The following is a 9,421-nucleotide window of genomic DNA, read 5'->3' as shown; positions in this document are numbered from 1 at the left end:
TTTCTTTTCGCTTCCGTGTTTTGTTTTTCCACGGCATAAAAAACGCGCTCATGGTGGGAGGTGTGAAAAATGTATGCCGGCAAATATGGCAGTTCGGTTTGGTGGAAATTTCTGTGCGGTTTTTGGAGGAAATGAAAAATTCAACGGGAAACAAATTAAAAATGAAAACAAAAATCGAGGTTTTTAGTCTTTGGAAATAGTTACTATCAAGGCAATAATTATTTTTTGTTTTTTTCCATTGGCAATAATAGTTGAAATGGGATTTATGTTTCTGTACTCCTCTTTCATTAAGTAAAGATTACAATTATTATTATTGTATCATAATCACAGATACTAAAGATTTTCATTTTGCATACGTTTTTAAGTCAATCGAAAGACCGAAAATGTTCCCTACAGTAGGACACCGTTTTGGAACGTTAAAAGCTACGCCCAAAGTGAATAATACTCCCACGACGTGCTGTCATTTCCAACTAAAATAAAAATAAAAACAGGAATACGTATAAGTACCCTGGCACTGGGGCATTATTCATAAATAGTACGCATATTACAGACAGTCACTAGATGGCTGAAGGAAATGAGATGGAGATGGAGATGGATATGGAGGTACTGGATCCGCTTCCTGCATTTGTAAGCGATCAAATTTGACGTGCACTTATGAAACAAATTGGCGTTCTTCGCTGCGAAGCACAGGCAACACTCGCTACGTGCAGGTATTTTTGCATAAATATGTTATACATCCATTAAATTAAATTTTCGCACATTAAGAATACGCCATGTGGATGCTAAGTCTGCAAGGCAGAAACGTATTTACCAGCAAGTGCATTGAATCAAGAACTGAAAGACCTAGATGGCTTAGGGGATGCATTAACGCCCTGATCAAAGCCTGAATCCATCCCATTTGTCATCAATCAAAGTTAAATCTCACCGTTTATGATTTGTGTCATTGCCAAAAAACGACAGACGAGAGGAAATATAAAACTCCAGCAGATAAATAAATAAGCCTCCGAAAAATATCGGGTAAATGTGCGTAAAAATTGTGGTTGCGGCTCCTCCATTTGTGATTTTTATTTCGATGTGTGTGTGACGGCTGTGCAAATTATCAATAAATAAATAAAATTACCCACGCTTTGGCCTAATGTTTGGATTTCAAGTTGATGTCTGGCGTTTGATTGGTTTTGCTTTCACTCTCAGCCTCCTTTTTATGGCATTCAGTGCGATGAACACATGATGATAAGTGCTGGGTTTGAGTATTTTGTCCCATATTTTATGCCCGAATTTTGGATTTGGATTGAAATGTAATTGGGTAATTATCACAGAGATTGAGGCGTCTTATTTCAAGTGGAAAATGTTCTGAGGAGCCTTTTCTGTTGCCTAAAAAATCAATACAGGCTGCGTTTTTGTTTTGTAATCGTTTGAATAGCACCACATATTTTTATGGAATTTAAAAAGAACATACTCTATTAAATATTCACATACTAAATACTATTCAAATCGACTTGTTTTGTTTGCTATAAATTTGGAATCTCTGTTGGCTTTAAACATAAATCTCATTCGTTTTTAATTGAGAGATATAAAGTGCTATTTAAATAGATCTGTTGCTTATATAATTGACCAGCAGCGCATATCACTTTCCTCAAATAATATTCAAACTTTAATTTAATTTCCAAAATTTGTTGCTCGGCTTGGATATTACGATTATAATTTTGTGAAATTAAATAGCCTATACTTTATAAAATCCTGCGTTTTGAGCTTCTAAACGTAATGTCGATTGAAGACTGTTCATGTTATTCTTGATTAGGCATCTTGGATTCTCTAGAGTAGGCATATTAATTGCTCATAAAGAGCTTGGCAATGGTCCAATGGATGAGGACAAACTCCTGAGCGTCCCAAAGTTATTTATTATTCAATGTCACTTGCCACTAAGCAATTACGCGTCCTTGTGACCCCATAAACACCAAAAGGCTTAGACAACACAAGCCCACATATTTCGGCTTTTCAGGCAGCCAGACTACACCTGTCAGCAAGTTTGCTTTTTTATGCCCCATGTCTGGAGTTTGTGTGCGTAGGGGAGTGTGTCTCTGTCAGCCGGCTGAGATTTCATGACTTCAACGCAGGCTTTTCAATTTTCTTCAAGCGTGTGGAGCGAGCGAGTGGGGCAAAAAAAAAATGTTATCAAAATTTATTGAGCGCTGTCATGAAGCTGTCAAAGTCGATATCAAAAACATTTGATTTTTGACTTTATTTTGGCAGCCCGAAAAGCAACAAGCAGTCCCAGTCCCAGTCCCACGACCCGAGGCCAAAGCCCAGCCCAATTTCAGAGTCCCCAACTCAGCCCCAGTCGAAGTCCCAATCCAGCCCCAAAATCACCCACCGACGCACATTATAGCCGCGACCGTGTGTGATTCCCCTTTGTTGGCGTCTCGGCGAAAAGAAAGAAATAATCATAATAAAAAAGCCCATAAAAGAAGCCGTGAGCCATGCAGCCATCTCAAAAATTTTCATGCTCCCCCAGGGCGCTGGCACATTGATAAATTAATGATTGCCAAGCTGGAAAAGTCGGTTGAAGCGAAGGAAAGGCGAGTATATAGCAAATGAGGTGCAGACGATGGGGTTGAAAAAGGTGAGCCTGCGAATGGTTGGGTTTTATGGGAAATCAATCCTAATGTATGCATAAGTTGTTCGAAGTTCCTCTTTTAATAACATTGATGTATGATGCGGAAGTTTAAGAGGGTTCCACTTGGAATGGGGGTTTCTGTTCTTGGATGTTGATAAATAGGAAAATATATTTATAAATATATACCTCATTTCTTGTAAGCTACTTTCGAATCTCTTGAGCGTTACAATATTAATAAGTTTTTAAAAATATATCTGGTAATAAAATCAAAGGGTAAAATGCAATCAAATACTTTCGCTATTTTGATATGTTTCCTTATTTTTCAATAAGAAAATATAGGTTAATTTTTATATATGTGATTTTCCTGCTGGTGTTTCCTTGATAATTTCTTGGTTTTCTTGAGAATTTCCCGGACTCTTGGACTAATGAATATTAATCGTCGCCTGACTGACTCACTGAATGAACGCCCACGTCTGGCCAATCGCACCTGTGTCTATATATCAAGAGTGAAAGCCACTTGTCTTATCAGCAGGGTCGACTGCGAGTTCCGATGAGTTGAGTGGGACTATTAACAAAACAAATATAGTTTCTGCATGAGAGGTCCACTGGCATTTGTCGGCTTGCGGGAAATTTCTATGGTTTTTTGCGGCTTAGCCACTTGAAACGCTGAACATGGCGGATTAATGTCATTTATCACGCGCTCGCGTTGCGGTAAAAGGGGATTTCGGATGGGACTTTGGGCCATGGTTAGCATTGGCATTAGCAGGCATTTGAAATGTACAAAATAAATAAGGGACTGCTCGCAGAATCGCAAGCCTACACACTCCGATACAGTTTAAGCCGTCAATGTTGCTGGCTTTGTTCGCTCGGTTTTGCTTTGTTGCCGCAGAAAAGGATAATGACAAATAATCAAGGATAAACGTTTTTGATTGATCTTTAATGGCAGCCACCCAGCACACATCCCCAGTTCGCTTTGACATCCGCCGCCGAATGTAAATCATATTAACTTAAATGTACCATAAAACAAACCAACGAGCCCATGTGGATTGGGTTGGTTTGCTTCAAAAAAAAAAAAAAAAGAAAAGGAGAATACACTGGGATGGGGTGCGTGCCCAGGACACTTATTCTCTGGGCCACACACACGGGCTTATGAGCTTGCCACATTCTTTTGCAATTGTACTCTGTAGCGGAAAATGCTTTTCAATATATCAAAGGGAACGGGCATATAAATAACAAGCTCACGCAAAACGGCTAATGAAGAAGCCGACTGCTGAATTCTCTTCAACCTAAAAATGTTCTTCAATTATAGCTAAATATAATAACTATTTGTTAGCTACGGAATTTTGTAAAAGAATTCGAACTATTTAAATATTTTTGAACTTATCAGTGCTGTCGTTACTCAATTGCTGGCCATATCATTTTTAAGTTTAGCATACCCACTTAATGCCCTAATTGGACGCATAAGAACTGAACCCCAGATAGCAGGCTCGTCTGCCGAGCCCTTAATGTTACCAAGAATCTGTTGGCAAAATAGTATCTAGCTGAAATTCACGGAAAAGCCAATTGGAGAAATTGTAAGGGGGGGAAATTGTGAGTGGGGGGGAGGATGTGAAGTGAAAAAGGGAAGTCAGAGCCGTAAAGATGGGCCATTCAAAGACGGCGAAATAAAGCAATTAAGCGGCTTACAAATGCCAGCCATTGCAGTATGTAGCCAAGTGTGGGTATCTGAATATCCCAGGACCAAGCACAGATACAGATACTCACACACACACTCACACACACATGTGCAGAGCACAGACAGTTGGTGCAAACAACTCTGACAAGACTGAAATGAGAATGAAGAAAACATCAGAAAATTAATTTACATGTGCGATTCATCAATCAGCCCCAGCCCAGAGTCCAGTTCAGCTGAAGATGCGCAGTTTTCCCCCACTTTTTTTTCTTGGCCAAAAGTCATAAGCGGACATATGTGTGAGTGCCACTGGACTGGTGTGCGTGCGAGTGTGCATGTGTGTTTGTGCAGCAGGCCGTGCGTTGATTGATGATAAATACTCCAGTCGGCGGACGGAAGGATCGCACTGGCCCGCTTGAGATAAAGCGTTCAAATGCGCCGCATATTAAATGATGCAACATGAAAAGTGAAAGGGAAATTCTGGAGGGCGCTAGCAAGGGGATAAAAAGACAAGTACACTGAAAGAAAAATAAATTATTCCTATGAAGAAGAATCTAAGTATTCAAGTTCTTTGATAGTGGATATATAGCTAATGTCTTAAATCTTCTAAATTCTTTTTAAGGTAATAAATCGTAAGAATATTATATATATATATCTTACAATTCCTAAATGAATTTCCCATTGCGTTGTATTTTTGTGCAGTGTAGCCCTTGCGAGTTGCTGTTTATTTTATTATTATGTAATGCTTTATCCCCGTTTTCCCATACCAAAACCTTTGGCAATCGTTATAAATGACCATTTGCGAGGGTCCTTTGGCTAGTTCCCATTTTTATTCCCGTTTGTGAACCCCCATCCCGCCCACCTCTTCCGCCCCTCGTCCTTGTCAGGCTTTTGTATTGTTTGCTTGCGATAACATTTATGCCATTACGTAAATATATAAATAAATCAGTATTAGTTGAACTTCAGTTTGTCGCTATACAAGGCTTAGTGCATGGAATTGTGTGAGTATCTACGCGCTTGTGTGTGTGTGTGTGAAAACATTTAATATTTCATTGTGTGTTTAGGGTGGGAAGTAAAAAATATTATGTGGCTCGCTATTGGCGATTGGTTTATGTACATACATTAATTGTGGGTCAAACGGTGTTGAATTTTGGGGAGTATCCCTGCATGTTGCAAAAAGATGAATAGCAAAGCTGGGTAGCCGAAAAAACCAGTACTATAGTTACATTTAAACCATATTTACATCGGTTAAAGCATGCATTATTTTCTACGTTTTAAAGCTCCATATGTTGACAAAGTCACGCACAAGAGAAATATAAACAATGAGAACTTATTTAATTCATTTTCTCATTTGTATAATGCGTCTGCCGAGCTAAACAATTTGCAACCAAAATACCCAAAGGACTCGTCTGGGAAGGTGTTGTGCCTTTGAGGCGCCCCCTTCGAGTGACCCCAACCCCCCTCGGAGCCCCTTAAAGGTCACAGACATTTCAAGCATTTTGTCGTCGCGACAATTTGCAGTCGCTGGGCTTGTTGTTGTTGGTATTGTTGTTTATAAGCGGCGGCGCACCCAATTCAGCAATTCACATGCATGCAGCGAACCCAGCGGAAACCCCTGTCTGTACCCCTTTTCCCGTTTTCCCATTTTCCCTTTTCCAGCTTTCCCCTCTTCAGACATCGTTGTTTGACGCGGTTTTTCGCGATGTATTGTTTCCTTTGCTTGTCAACGACAGTTGGCAAATTTCTGTCATATTGGCATGTGGGGAGCAATTCTACAGGGGTTCAAAGTAACACAAAGCTACAGTGAATTTATAACAAATAAATTAAAAATATTGCAGATGTAGAAGATATACAAAATATAACATATAAAAAATAAGATATCAAAATAAAGTGTAATAATAAAGATGCTATTTAGTAAACTAAACTTATTTATCCATTGTTTGAAATAAGTTTCCCTGTGTAAGTTCAGTGTATAAGATAAAAGAAATAAAAGCATTTGATGACTAAGAGTTTGTTTTCGGTGTATAGCCGTATCGCAAAACTCTCATTTGCATGACCCTCCTCTTCGAAACTCCTCCAAACCGTTTGCCATTCATAAATTCAGTGTTCCTGCCATCGCTTCGGGGCTTCTAATAATAGTCACCCCACCACAGTGCCACCTGTACCGTCTGCAGCCGCTATGCGCCCCACTGTGCTGCATGCGAGGCGGGCACAACAAGTTAATTACGGAGGCATGCAACTCACAGTTGCCGCCATAAATTGTGCGGGCTTGGGGGACCCAACTTGATGTGCAGCGTTTAATGAGTGTGCAAATGTTGGCCAGGAAAGCGGGATAAATTAGGAGGGGCGGGGCACCTCCCAAGAGGTGTGTCTTTAAAGTTTCCTGCTGGCGAAACTATTCGATTGACAAAGTTGTGCAGATTCTTGGCCAACTTAAATTGTTAAACTCTTTACGGCAGGAACTCCTCTCGACTGAAGCACTTTTCGAAAGTTTAGAGAACTAGCGATAGAGATTCTTGCCAAAAGAATTTGCGCTTGCGGAATATTCATATATTTTTAGAACATCAATACGGGGCTCATTAATTGAAAATATAATCCATAAAAAAAAAACTTGAGAAGAGCAGCACAACAAACATTTCAAAACTTCAACATTAAAGTAATTTCGTTTTTCGGATTTCCGAAATTCCTTTCCTCCCACCTCGTATCCCCTTGCGATCCTTTTTATGCTTCTATTAATTGCGTATACGCACAGTTAGCCCATCGCCGGGAGAGCTTTTAATCCTGCCACGTGGCACGTGGCCTTCGGCCGTCCGACTGGTGAGGTGTTCAAATCCAAATCCGTCCAGCAGCCGGGGCAAAGAAATTGAATAATTTAAACGGATAGACTACGACCGGCCTTTGGTGCAGGGGAGATGACATAGCTGGGGTTATAACTATAAGCTATTGCTTGCCCCCGGCTGCTGAATATTCATTAGGTTTTTGGGCAAATTACTTGCAAGCATGCGATACAGTAAAAAAGTGCAACAAGGCCGCAATGAACTGGGCGAGGGAAATTAGCGTAAAATCCGAACGAAACTGAACCGTAAACAAAAACTCAACTCGCAGTTCCCGGACCCGCATTTATTTGTATATGTGTTTGTAGTACTACTATATATGTATATGAGGGCAAAAAGTTGCGAGTGTTTGTCATGTGCCAACACTTCCAACTGCTTTGGTTTTTGTGCTAGTCTGTGTGTGTGTGTGTTTGTGTGTGCGAGGGTAGAGCAGACTAATTTGCGCATAATTAAATATAAATTGTATGCGTCATTGTTTGTTTTGCGACAAGCATTGGGCGTAAATATATTAAAGAAATTGCTGCTCCTCCAGCACGTTACGTATACGCCATGTATGCCGCCGCGCAACTGCAGTGCACTGCAGTTTTGTTTTACTTGGCACCGCTGTTTTAGCCCCGTTTTTTGTCCTTTTTGCCACCGGCAAGTGACAGGTTGCAGCCAAAGGCAGCAGATGAGGGACAAGTGGGTGGCTGAGGATTCGAGTTCAAGGGGCATCAGAGCAGGAATTGCAACGTTTTGGCAACAGCACAAAGAAAATGTAATTACTTACGCTCTTGAGCAGACGACGGCGACGACAACAACTTGCTGCCACTTCCTCATGCTGCTGCCTCACCAACCCCACCATACCCACCATACCCACCACCCAATGCCCGGCACCCAACTGTTGTTGTCGCGTCAACAGCAATTTATTTGAGTGTGAAAAAGATGAATTAATTTTACAGCATTGTGCAGCACAATTAAAAATTATTTGCTCTCCTCCCCCTCAGCCCCTCCGCAAGTGTGCCTTGCTTTTGGGCCCAATGTCAGAACTGGCCCGGAGCTTAATTGCTGCAAAGTTGTTGTGGCTTAGCCGGTTGGGCGTGGCAGTGGGCGTGCACTTGGGGGTGGTCTTCGGGGCAGTTTGGCAATGCCACTGTCTACACAGTAACTATTTTCAAGATAACTACTACAATTTATATCCATTTGATCAGGGGAACAATAGAAAAATCGTATATATTATACAGACACATGTTTACTATTTCACATAATTTAAAATAATATTTTCCTCTGTCAAGTTAGCTATTAAAACATTATGAAATGAAATTCCTATATTTACGTCAGCTCTATAAGGATTTTCCAAACCATCTAGTTCTTGGAACTTTGATATTGTAATATCAAAACGCGTAAAAAATTGGTCAATATTTTTCTCAGTGTGGACTATATTCTGTCCTGCAGCAATTTATGTTTTCGGCCTGGTCCACCGATTCGGGTTTCAGCTTTTTTCGGATCCCCTTTCGCCCTCTCCCTCTGGCCTGTAGTGCCATCCCGCTTGCGCTGCCATTGTTTTGGCCTTTGTTTGTGGTTGATGATGAGAAAAGTTTTTGCCTGGCAGGCAGGCAGGCAGCTGAAGTGTTGGCGACGTTGACGGCGAATGTTGGGCATGTTTTATGCATTTTCTTATGACTTTACTTTTGGCGTAGATTTGTGCGTGGTCCCCCCACCACCAGCCTCCCAACCTACACTCCTTACCAATCCCCCCGCCCAGTGAGTGTGAATTATTATGTACATTTCAAATGTGCAACAACAATAACGAGGAACAACTAAAAGCAATGCCGTAAATTTGTTTTCCTGGCAAGTGGACAAAGACCTCAGGGACAGAGTGAGTCCTGGCCAAAGGAAGAAAAAGCCGGGGGCCAAGCAGGTGGAGTGGGTAGTGGAGGAGGGGTTGTCAGTCAGAAGATGTACCCGAACATATAAAAACTATGACCTGCTTACGCGATGCTGTAAAGTTTTTTCGGTAGGCGTTCTCGCCGGTACATTTGTCATTTTGGCCGAGCAAAATGAACTCTCGTTGGGCGGGGCAAATAACTTAATTAAAGTAAATGTGTTGCGGGACATAAGAAGTTGTAATTAGTTGGGCGTGGCTTTCAACAGTATTTACCATCAGCATGGACCATAACTTTCGAAAAAGGAGGCAAACTCTTAGCAGAAGCAGCCCATTATGCAGATGATTATGGAAAACAAATAAAGTAGATGCCACCACATAACAAAATGAATAAACAATTAAAAAGGCTATTAGGAATTAATTTGTGCATTAATGAA

The sequence above is a fragment of the Drosophila simulans genome, chromosome 3R (assembly GCF_016746395.2).
Source record: "Drosophila simulans strain w501 chromosome 3R, Prin_Dsim_3.1, whole genome shotgun sequence".
NCBI classification, from domain to species: Eukaryota; Metazoa; Arthropoda; class Insecta; order Diptera; family Drosophilidae; genus Drosophila; species Drosophila simulans.
The sequence above is the reverse complement of the archived record's forward strand: the minus strand, read 5'-3'. Positions refer to the sequence as shown.